Source organism: Vipera ursinii (genome assembly GCF_947247035.1).
Source record: "Vipera ursinii genome assembly, chromosome: 1".
Taxonomy (NCBI): Eukaryota; Metazoa; Chordata; class Lepidosauria; order Squamata; family Viperidae; genus Vipera; species Vipera ursinii.
Window position 1 is genome coordinate 206,862,725 of NC_139512.1, and position 12,935 is coordinate 206,875,659.

General features: G+C 39.8%; 1 long non-coding RNA gene across 1 annotated transcript; it reads right to left on the bottom strand.

Annotated features, from left to right (window-relative positions):
- Positions 1–226: 226 nt before the first annotated feature.
- On the bottom strand, positions 227–5,248 carry LOC310631855. The gene is made up of 3 exons (XR_014490733.1): positions 5,148–5,248; positions 3,977–4,020; positions 227–330 (listed from the first exon to the last, which is right to left on the bottom strand). It is a non-coding gene; the product is annotated as an uncharacterized lncRNA (long non-coding RNA).
- Positions 5,249–12,935: the final 7,687 nt, after the last annotated feature.

Consider the following 12,935-nt stretch of genomic DNA (forward strand, 5'->3'; position numbering starts at 1 on the left):
TCTTTGCCTTGGCTTTATTTTCAGTTTATTCCTTTTCTGCTCTGCCTTTTCCATTGTTGCCAAGACATGTAATTTGATCATGTACAGCATTCTGAAAACGCACTCTTTCCATTATATCCAGTCAGCTAAATCTTGGCCTCATAATCTCCCATGATTATTGCCATATTCCTATCTGCCTTATGAACCTCTATTATACGGGTGTCAAACTCACCACATCATGTGATGTGTTGCGACGTACTGCGACTTTTTTTGCATTGCTGGAGCTGGGGTGGGCGCGGTCTCTGTATGCTGCAACCAGCCCGCGGGCCGGCAGCTTGACACCACTGCTAACTTAGGAAAAGAAAGGAAAATAACAGTTATGTCATTCCTCACTATGCAGTCCTTTTGATGTTATAACATGGTGGTATCCAACTTCATTTACCGTATTTTTCCGTCTATAAGATGCACCCTTGTATAAGACGGCCCCCAATTTTCTAAACAAAAATTTAGAAACTAACATTTTAAATATTAAACAAACCACATCTTTAGTAGCAGTAAAACAAGTGGCCATGCCATCACACAAGAGAGGTGACTTCCTCCAATCAGATGGTGCTCTGTGGGTTAGTCCTGCCACCCCCTCAGCCGTCAATCACTGTACTGAGGCGGCTTCCCAGGGCCTCTTGCGGCTTCAGCCCAAGCTGCACTGGTGAAAAACAGGCAATAGAAGGTGTCTTCAGTGGGACTGGCGGTATCCTTCGGGCAGTACGATCCTCCAGCACCAAGCGGCATCTCAGGCCCGCTTTCTCCCCATCCAGGCAACATCTCAGGCTAGCGATATCCTCCTGCACTAGGCGGCATAGCAGCGGCATGTAAAGAACCCACACAAGGCATGCCCTGGGCTGCGGAGGTTACCATTATCTTTTTGTACAAGACACTGTACTTGTATAAGACGCACCTGATTTTTGAATAGGGTGTTTGCAGGAAAAAATAGTGTCTTTTTTCTTTCTTTTTTTTAAAATTAGTTTTCCAATATTACAATAGTATCTTTAAAAAGCAATGTGCTGTCTGTGTTACAATAGTTCCATTTCAGACAAATACATATTATTACAAATCTCCAAGTTGTTGTAACCAATACTTCCTCTCTCTTGTTTCCTTTAATACTTATTATCTCTTATCTAAATTAACATACTTCTCATTGCTATCCGTCAGTCATTTAATAGTTTTCTTATATTTGTCAATACTTTGGTGTATTTTATATTTTAACATTCCATCTTTAAAACATCAAACACCTTATATATTTTTCCAGCTTTAATTTTACATTGATATTAAAATTAAACGTTTAAAGTTTCTCATTTTCATATTGCTAAATAACCTCCTTTCCCTTTACACAATTTTCTCTGATACCTAGTAATGTAAATACACTTCTTATTTATCTCATTTCCATATCAATGTTAGTAGTACAACTGGCCTGGTGTGCCAGTTGCGACCCTATTTGGACCGAGATGCCCTACGCACTGTCACTCATGTGCTCGTTACCTCCCGGTTAGACTACTGCAACGCTCTCTACGTGGGGCTGCCCTTGAGGACCACTCGGAGGCTTCAGCTGGTGCAAAATGCAGTTGCGCGAGTAGTGATGGGAGTTTCCCGATACTCTCATGTAACACCTCTTCTCTGTGAGCTGCATTGGCTTCCAATTCTCCTCTGGGTGAGATTCAAGGTGCTGGTGATGACCTATAAAGCCCTAAATGGCATGGGTCCGGATTATCTCTGGGAGCACCTGCTGCCAGCATCAGCCTCCCAGTGTCCTGTGCGCTCCCACAGGGAGGGCCTCCTTAGGGTTCTGCCGGTTAGGGAATGCCGACGGATGGTTCCAAGGGGGAGGGCATTCTCTGTGGGCGCGCCTGCCCTATGGAATGAACTGCCAGTAGAACTTTGGACTGCCCCACACCTTTGCTCGTTTTGCCGGGACCTTAAAACTTGGTTGTTTGATCTTGCTGGCCTGGACTGAGGGGGTTTTAATTTTAATTTTAATTTTAATTTTAATTTTAATTTGTTTAATTGTGGGCTAGTCTTAATTTAATTCTATTTTAAAGTGTACTTATTTGTATTGTTTTAACTCGCCTTGTAAACCGCCCTGAGTCCTTCGGGAATAGGGCGGTATATAAATTCAATTAAATAAATAAATAAATATTAGAATGGTAGTCATTAGGATACCAATTGCAAGGAGGAGAAAGAGGAGGAAAACAATATAATATTCTTATTTCTCATTTATAGTTTCCACATATTAAAAATTAACCAACATTTCTTCCGTTTCAACATTTAATACATCCTTTCATGTCACTACACCCAAGTATGTTAGTTACATTCTATCAGTCTTAACATATATACATCTTAATCCATGTCATTTAAAGAGCTCAATATTTCAATGTTACTATTCATACATCTGTGTTTTATTTTTTTAATTAGTCAGTATTTTTATCTACTCATCAAAACAATCTCTCGTAATCTTAGTACAATCCTGTCTATTTTGGTATTATCTATTTCAGACCTCTTAAGGATGTCCATATTTCTTCAGTCTTATTCTTACTTTCTTCCTTTGCCAGGTCATTTTTCGCTTCTTTGCCTCAGGGTCATCAAAGCATTCTTGTGTCATATCATATTGAAGTAGCCCTCCAGTCTCTATTTTTGAAGGATTGAGGTGTCTGTTAACAGCGCCAAATCTTCTCATTATTTTCACCTCTTGATATAATTGTCCTGGACTGAATAAATTTTTTCCCACCTATTTCCCATTATGGTCCTCAAAAGTCTGTGTTTGTTGAATAGTTAATTCTTCTACCAATGTATTTGATTGTTCAATTTCTTCTGTTAAGTTCTGTCCTGATAAAATATTAGTTATAGTCACTTTGAGTTTATTTCTTCAAAATGCTTTCTAATTCTTTTCCAAAGCTCTTATTTCATCGCCAGCTGTAGAAAGGAACTGATAGGTTTGGTAAGATATTTCCCACATAGCATAGATTTGTTTTTGAAACTCTTCCATGGTGGAATTTCACACCTGGTGTTCAAGGTTAATTTTATCTTGTTTTTCTTAAATATTTTCTTGATTTTTTTAAAAGAAAAAGTCAGATTGCAATTTCAGGTTTAGCCACTGGGTGTCCCCCAGGTATTTTGAAAGTTCTTTTCTTTTAGTCCATTTCTTTTTTCAACGTTTTTTTTAAAAAACACCCCTGAGCTTGCTCACCGCTTATTTGAAGGGAGGGTTGAATTCCCCCCTCCCTCTCCACAGGGGGGAAGGTACTTAGCAGCTTATTTAGTTGAAAAGAAGATTAAGGTATAAGAGAGGAATCTTACCCCCATCTCTTCCATGCTGCTTTAATGTTGCCTGGTGGTAAGTTTGACTTCGGCTGTCTGCAGCCTAGTAACTGGCCATATTACTATGGCCAGTCTTTCGTCCGCCGGTACGAAGGGAATGCAGGCACTAATGGGGGGATTGTGGCTCCCCCGCATTTCTGCAAAAGCCCCTTCTTTCTGGTCGCCCCTCCAAGGCGACTCTTCAACCCTTTTAGTACCCCCCAGCGATGCGAAACTGGATGTGGAAGACGAGGGCCGTCCTCCAGACGTCCATGTCGGCTGGCTTGGCAAACCGGAAGCCAAAAATAGTGTCTTATACACAGAAAAATACAGTATGTGAATAACACTGACATTAGGCCACCAATGTGGTTATTGCCATCAATTGAGTCAGCAGACTCAAGGAAACAAAAATAAGAGTGATTGATTTTCTGATTTGTCTGTGTTCAGATAACAGGGTAGCCCATTTTTTAATTAATCCTATTGCCTGTGGAACTAGCCAAATTGCTGTATGAACTTGGCCCTTGTTTGACAAGGGAGAGTGATTTCAGCCAGAGTTCAAATAGTTTTGGTTAATTATTACTAAGAAATATATTTCCTGGGATGTATTACATTCAGGGTTTTGCACAGAAAAGTAGATGGTTTTTCTTACCATGCTGTGGGAAACAGTAAAGTATTTGTCGGCGTCATTCTCTCCTTGTTCAACAACAGCAGAAACATAAACTGGTAACTCATTTTTTATAACATGAGCTCATGATGTAACCTTCAATTCAGCCCCAACCCTTAAGTGATCAATCTATGTCTGTCTGTCTGTCTGTCTGTCTGTCTGTCTGTCTGTCTATCTATCTATCTATCTATCTATCTATCTATCTATCTATCTATCTATCTATCTATCTATCTACCATATTTTCTGGCGTATAAGATGACTTTTTAACCCATGAAAATCTTCTCAAAAGTCAGGGGTCGTCTTATACGCTGGGTGCTGAAGCTTTAGGGACAGGGCTGGCTGGAAAACCTGGAGCTGATCTCCCATTTGGTCTGCGCAGGGAAAGCGGGACCAATTGAAGAAGAAGCTGCAGTCTGTGATTTTTTACAGGCTGGGGTCTGGGCATCTTTCCTTCTAAAGTTGAAGAGCAGCTGCAGTCTTTCCCAACTTGAAAGGCAGGTGGGGAATGCAGCAGCCAGAGCAGCTGCTTAGCTCTAAGGACACATTTGACTCAGGAACTGGGCGGGCTGGCTGGAAAACCTGGAGCGGATCTCCCATTTGGTCTGCGCAGGGAAAGCTTTAGTGAATTAGGAAAAGTTTAATCCACTTGCACTGTTTTATGTTTACATGTTTGATGACAAACAGCCTTATGTTTATAAGTGACAGTTTTCCTACTAAGTACCTGCATGTCATAAGCATTTGAATTAAAATTACCATATTAAAATCAAATCTGAAGTTTTTTAATTTTTATTTGGTGTGCATTGGAAGAGGAGTAGTCTTATATGGCGAGTATAGCCCAAACCCTATAATTTAACAGGAAATGTAGGGGGTCATCTTATACGCCGGAAAATACTCTATCTATCTATCTATCTATCTATCTATCTATCTATCTATCTATCTATCTATCATCTATCTATCTATTATCTATCTATCTATCTATCTATCTATCTATCTATCTATCTATCTATCTATCTATCTATCTATCTATCTATCTCTTCATGATAGCCATAGACCAAAGAGATTACAGAATCAGAAAAATGTATGCAATCATTGAAAGGAAGGGAGAAAGACATGAAACTAGCTGACTTTCATAGCTGATGCATTTTTGGAGGCCTACATGGTGTAACTGAGTCCAGTCCAAGAGATGTTGGTGGAAATAGTGATGGTGGACAAACTCCTGTAGATAGACAAATAGAAGAAGGGGTAATCCAACAATCCTTTGCTGCATTAAAATTGCAAGAAGAGCTCCAATTGCTGTCCTTATTATTATAATAGAAGATAATTCAGCTGACATAATTCTGTCGGCTCAAGGCCTGTTGAATAGAGCTTTAACACAGCCATCTAGCTGTGCCTGTAGTTAATGACAACATCAAGGAGAGATAAATTCTGACTCAGTTGAAGAACAGGGTTCCCCCACCTAACCATTGCCTTGCGTTGAAGTTTCTTTGAAATAAGCCTCTATCTATGAAAAAAAACATCATGAGGAAGAGAAAAGTACTGTAATCATAGTCTTAAATTCAAGTGCTGGAAGGTAAAATGAAAACAAGAATTCCCATCAATGACAAAACCAGACTTCCCAACATTTTTTTTAAAAAATACTGTCTTTGCGGCAGTTTCTAACCCATTACGCACAATTTGTCTTTTACAGGTGTTTCATCTTAAATGTTTACAAGTGCTAAAGCTCCGAAATAACCCCATCAAATTCATCCCAGTGGAGATCTCTGATATGAGGAATCTTAAAATCTTGATAATGTCCTTCAACTTGCTGACTTCTCTCCCACCTGAGTGTGTAGTAATTTTAATTAATAGAGTTGTATGGAAGAGAAGATTTCAAGTCATGGGGGGGCAAGGAGGCACAGGCTTGTTGTAAGTTATTGTATCATCAGTCACTTTAAAAAAACCTAGCTGCTTTGACTAGGGCAGGGGTAGGAATTCTGGCTCAGGAATTCTGGGAGTTGAAGTTCATGAGCCATAAAAGAGCCGAGGTTGCCTACCCCTGGACTAGGGTTTATTACCACAGCTTCAACTTAAGCCTGTCTATCTCATGGGATGCAGATGAAATGAAGCTGACAGAATTGGGTTCTGGCAGAAAAAGGAAATTATGTTTGTACAATTGGGGAAAGATCTGAAGCATAGAGCCTCAGTTCCATTAAAAACGTAAGCCGTAATAGAAGTTGTTTCCTTAGTTTTCAATACATCAATACAAAGGCTATAAATTTACTTTTTTTTAAAAAGGCATTTTAGAAATCTATAGAAAGGTATGATTTTCAATTCTTGGCTTTAGAGAAAGTATGCTGAGGTGGAAAGATGGATCTTATATCCCATCTCTACTTGCTGCAAATATTCTTTGGCCAGAACAGGAATGAATTCCAGAATGAAGCAACAGGCTGGGTGAGGCAAGCTGACTATAGTACAGCATTTTTGCTTTATAAACAGTTAGGAACCTTATGCTAGCTTCAAAAAAAGACCTGGGTGATGACATGATATGGCCCACAAATGTTTATTCAATGTAGAGACCATGTGTCTTAGCGACTCTGGGCAGCTAATTATACAATGATGCCCCAATAAGTGTATCTATTCACACAGGAGGTATCGTTAGCAGAGGGAAGCTCAATATCAGAATAACCAAATTCTGTTTAAGGGGCTATAGGATTGACAAGATTTTTCCCTCTGGCAAACTGCTTTTCAAAGATTACTAGTGACTGGAAGGCTTTCTGTTCTTCTAGGCTGTTTGCCCTGCCAAATCTTCAGAGTCTTGACATTTCCTACAATGAACTCGAATATATCCCTAATGAAATACAAAATCTCAGGTACTGTATTGATTTTCTGGTTTTGACAATGAAGGGTTTTTCTGGTTTTCCAGATTTTGCTGGGGTAGTTTCCAGCAGGCCCAACCAGCATAGGAAATGGTTGGACAAGCTGAGACCTGTAATTTGGCAACTATTACATGTAAATATTTCCCCCTTTTTATAAGTAAGAAGTTCCATTGCTTTTCTTGAATTGCCTTAAATGTGGGAAGCCTACTAACTGGAGCTTTTCTCTCCCTATATGTCAGTGGTGGTGAACCTATGGCACGGGTGCCAGAGGCGGCACTCAGAGCCCTCCCTGTGGGCACCCGCGCCATGCCTCGGAGGTGGCAACTGTCCCTCTTCAACCAGCTGCCCCCCACCGGTGTCCCTCCCCACAAGGGACATTGAGGTGACCACACCCACCTTGGCCACACCCATCCAATCTTCCATGACCACCACAGCCACAGCCACCCAGTAGGCCATGCCCTCCTGGCACCCAGCGATAAATAAGTGGGTTTTGGGTTGCAGTTTGGGCACTTGGTCTCTAAAAGGTTCGCCATCAGTGCTATATGTCATCTCAGAAAAGACTAATACTGTGCCAAAGGGACACAGGACTCTACTTAGGCTTAATGATATAATTTTGAGCTATTTATGACTATAGTGTCCCTGGGACCATGTTACTTTTTGCTGTTGTTAAAATAGAGCATTCTGGCAGATTAAGAAAAACATTCACTGATCCTGAGGCTTTTTTTTAATCGGACAAAATGTTCTAGTTTTAACAGAAACTCTGTTAAACTCTCTCATAATTCACTTAAGAATTAAAGTAGGGTATTTCAGACTTGATAACTTTAAAATGTCTGAACTTCAACTCCCAGCATTCCCCGTCCAGCGCACTGACTGAGGAATTCTGGAAGTTGAAAACCATATGTCTGAAAGTTACCAAGTTTGAAAAACACTGAATTAAAGGATGCAAAAAGGGTTGGCAAACAGTAGGACAGGAATCACACATCTCTAGATTGACACATGCTTTGATTTGTCTTTCCCCTTTTCACTTCCACCTTCTCCATTTTCACTGATGGAAGACCTAAAAATCTTCCATCTGAAAGAAAGGTTAGGAATAGATCATCATGGAGAAAATTTATATGGTCTCTAGGAGTTAATAATGGCTTGGTGGCATATAAGCAATTAAGCAATCTTCCTTTGTTTCACTGTGTGAGGAAGAAGCTATCCATCTGTCATGGTACCCAATGAGTGTTGCGAGTAGCTTTTCCTAGCACTTGTCAACTGTGTCTGGTGACAGAGAAATTCATAGATTTAATGGGGTAAAAGGCAGAGATTACTTTCTCCTGTGCACCGTCTTTGACAGGGTGAGGAGAAAAGTCATACAGAGAGTTTTAACTTTCCTTCTTTGTATGGAGGGAAGCCATCTACTAGTGGAGGTAGCAACAGTTGCTCCTTGGTGTGGGCTGAAAGGAAGAGCTCTGCCAGCTCCCAGTTTCCTGTAATAGTTCCATGCCAAGATAATTTTGTTCTCCCTTACCTGGGCACCCAAGAGAACTATGCCCCAAATAGACATGATGAATGTATAAATGATGGAGTGTTGTTTTCTAAATTCTCAGAAGCCTCAACTACCTGAACCTGGAAGGAAATCTGCTTTACTCCTTGCCTTGTGGGATTCTGAAACTTCAATTGAGCCACCTGCTGGTGGAAAACAACTTCTTGCATGCCTGTTTCTGGAATGAGACTTTCCTGATGCAACCTCAGCGACTTACAGACATGGCTGCCCTGTGCTTCGTTAAGCACCAACTGTGGAAAACATATAGTCATTTACCAGAGGAGATTCACGATATCATAAGCAAGTAAGTAAGGTGCCATCACTGCAAAGGCTCTATTAAGTGCAAAAAGGAGATAATGAAGTTCACCAATAATTACAGGGCCAAAAAAAAAAGTCTAATAGGCAACCACCAGTCTGTGCCAAAATGAGCAAGGACCAGGTTCTGAAGAGGATGCAGCCACATTGACAGCCATTTGATATAACTCAATAAACTATAATACCTAAAGACATGGACTATGGACACTCGCCTATTTAAGTCATGGTTTATTGAATAAGGCTGAGGTAATGTAAGGGTTTAGCAAATGGGTAAAGCAAACACAGTATAATAAGAATGTCTTAAATTGGTCTAATGAAAAATAATAATAAATAAGAGTGACTTAATGACTATGTTTGAAATGCAGGCATGTTTTCATGTCATTCATTTTTATTTATTTATTTATTTATTTAATTCCATTTATATCCCGCCCTTCTCCGAAGACTCAGGGCGGCTTACAAACTTAGCAGTAGCCTTCATTCTATGTATATGCCTGCATATTAGGGCTTTCACACACACCCCAAGCGGCATTATTACAAAGTCAGCTTAATTGCCCCCAACAATCTGGGTCCTCATTTTACCTACCTCGGAAGGATGGCAGGCTGAGTCAACCTTGAGCCTGGTGGGATGCGAACCTGCACTAATTGCAGGCAGCTGGTGTTACTTAAGGAGGCATTAGCCCACTGCTCCACCAAGGCTTTTCCTCCAAGTTGCTCAGCTTTATACACATGGTTTTCTCTACCAATCATTTTCTCTTCATAGTCACCTTGAGTTAACTAACAGCACCAATCATCATAATTTTTTATTTATAATCCTATCTTGCCCCCACAAAGCCACTCAGATTGCCTTCCTGTGAATGGACTCTCACATCATATTTAGTCTGAGTTTAGTCATGGTTTATTGGGTAAACCAGAATTGGCTAGATTCATAAACAAAAATAGCTGGACTTACGCAACGTCCTAACACCGAATTTAATGAATCTAATGAAGCTGGACTCAAACAATAATTCATAAATAATTCTTAGGACTCAAAACTGAAATTAAAATGCATCAAATTCAAATGCATGATTTTATTTATCATCAGAAGGCACGATGTGAATATTGATCTCGGGTCATTATAACTTTCACTTCTCATTTTCAGATTTTAACTTTGCATACTTTAAAGATACAATATCCAATATGTTTCATAGTGCATATTAGCTCGTAAGACAATCTTAGTAGGAGTTAATAAAGTAGCCTGTGGACCAGATGACTGTATGCATTCTTGATTATCCAAGATGTTTCATTTCTGTTTCATTTCATAAGAGACAAAATGGAAGCCTTCTGCCTTGCTCTTCAGTGTGCAATGCTAACATTGCAAACTGTGTATCCACAGCAGTTCCTTGGGCATAAAACATAAGCTATCATAGGCCAATTCCTTTTTCTGAAACCCAGTGTGAAGGCATAGGGGTATTTTAACAGTCCTTGATAGATTTCTTCTCTTTCTGCTACAGATTTGTATGCCACACTTAGAAAATTCTTTTGAACAGGTTTCATCTCCATATATTTACTGTATATATCTGTGCATAAGCCTGTATAAGCCCATCCAGAGATAAGCTGACCTTCAATTTTTTTAACCAAAAATGTGCTGCCCATTGATAAGCTGATCTGCAGTTTTCATGGTATTTTGAATAAAATTTCAAGGGTTAGCTTATCTGCAGATGGGCTTATATAGAAAAATATACAGCATACTGTATATGGGTAGTTAAAAAAAATATTTGTGTATATTCACAAAGATAAATCCATCCATGGATAAGCTGAACCCAATTTTGAGGATGCATTTGGCACCTAAAATTCTTAGCTCATCTGTGAGTTCATACTTTCTTAGCATATTTGTACAGTAAAGGTAAAGGTTCCCCCGCACATGCGTGCTAGTCGTTTCCAACTCTAGGGGCCGGTGCTCATCTCCGTTTCAAAGCCGAAGAGCCAGCGCTTGTCCAAGGACGACTCCGTGGTCATGTGGCCAGCATGACTAGATGCCAAAGGCGCACGGAACGCTGTTACCTTCCCACCGTAGTGGTCCTTATTTTTCTACTTGCATTTTTACGTGCTTTCGAACTGCTAGGTTGGCAGAAGCTGGGACAAGTAACAGGCGCTCACTCTGTTATGCGACATTTGGGATTCAACCTGCCAAACTGCCGACCTTCTGATCGACAAGCTCAGCGTCCTAACGCACTGAGCCACCACGTCCCTTATTTGTACAGTACTTGATTCCAAACAGGTTCTGCTTCAATATTAACCATAAATGACAGATGCCATACCTTCTTGTTCAGGTTTGATTAGTGACTTTTCACTTCTAAATGGCAGATAGGAATGTAATACATATTTGCTAAAAACTTCCTGCTTTGTGGAAACACCAAGCAAAGAAAGCTGCACCCGTTAAAAGAGGGCAGAGGGTAAAGCATGGCAATATTAACGGTAATATTATATCCTGCTAAAGAGGATAAAGCACTGCAATATTATCAACCTTACAAAAGTAAATAAATGTACTTGGTTAAGAACGTTTGGAGATGTTCCACTACAGCCTAAGCAGGAAGGTGTCTAGAGTTGTTTATTCCAATAGGCTCTGGACTGAACTGCCCTTAGAAACTGATACACAAGTAGGAATGCCAGCACACTTTGAGTTCACATCTCACATGTGCCATAAACTTTCAGTAGTGAGTTTAAAGGATCCGCTTCAATTTGCTCTCCTTAGTATGTGACACTGACCTACTTTCTTCCCCCTTCAGCTTTACGGGCTGCGACTGCTGCATGGGACCCTTGTACGGAAAAGGCTTTCGTTTTATCCTCATTTATAGAAACGTTTATGGATTAAGGCTTCCTTATCAATTTTCAGCTTGCTCACCAGACTGCTATACAGCCTTTGTCAAGTCAGCTGTGCCCATTTGATGGATGATAATCGATTGAGATTCAGGCTGAAGTGAAAATAATCTGCTGAATAAAGCAAGCAAGCAAGCAAGCCACTGCTTCGGGTATGGGAGTGACTTTTTCTTTTCTTTTTTTTTTTTTGCAAATGTGTACATTACGCAGACCTCTTGTGACATTCAAAGTTCAGTTATTTATATATCGTATTTAGAAAGTGCCCATCCCCCTCCTAGAGTGACGCTGGGCATTCTCTTGAATGCTACCCCCACATCTGTAAGCAATGTTGTGAAAATCCTAGCCCCATTTCCAGTTTTTAACTTAAAAAATGAACTTTTAAGTCTTTTAATATGAATTAGTATTCAGAATTTGGGGATCCTTTTTTCTTAGCACAATCTACAATGGCAGATTGTATATATGATTAAAGGTATATATGTATGTATCTGATAGGTATAACGCTACTTTTTACTGCTGTATATTCTGCCTTATAATAAAACAAAATACTATGTATGGATATGTTTCTTGATAGTGTTTTTCCCACTTTAGAACAAACTAAATGACAGGCATCTAGAATCATGGTTTCCTGTATGTATGAGGCAAGATAATCACAGCCATTTTTCTCATGATTTGTGCTGGTGGTTTTTTGTGCTATTTAAATTTAAATTTAAGTAAACTAAAACAACAAATGTAAGCAGCAGTGCATTTAGAATGCAATGTGTGCAGCAATAGATAATATTTTGGTCAATATACAAGAGGATACCAATGATGCTCGAGGCTTTTGGAATATACTTATTTGCATAAATCTTGGTTTTGCATGGCTTATAGAAGTATTGTTTGCAGACATGTACGTTATGTAGACTTTCTGTGGTCTAAGATTAAGTTTGATTTTATAAGATCTCTTGACCACTACCCCAACTGTAATCCTAGGAACAATTCAACTTCTTTTGTCCCAAAGGTGCTTTTTTAGGAGGCAACTGGTCTTTCTTGCTTTCCTTTAAAGATGTTTCGTTTCTCATCCAAGAAGCTTCTTCAGCTCTGACTGGATGGTGGGGAATGGAAGGATTTATATTCCTTGCAGACAGCTGGTCATTTGCATTCTTTTAAAGAGTCATTGAGGTCATTTGGAGGTTTACTTGTGTCCTCAGGGTCACCTGAGTAGTGCAAATGTGTGTGGAGCCTTCTTGGCTGTGTCCATTCCCCACCATCCAGTCAGAGCTGAAGAAGCAAAACGTCTTGAAAGAAAAACAAGGAAGTCCAGTTGCCTCCTGAAAAAGCACCTTTGGGACAACCAGGATCTGGATGACTGAGAATCTCCAGACATTCAGCTTCTTTTCACTACAAAGTAAAA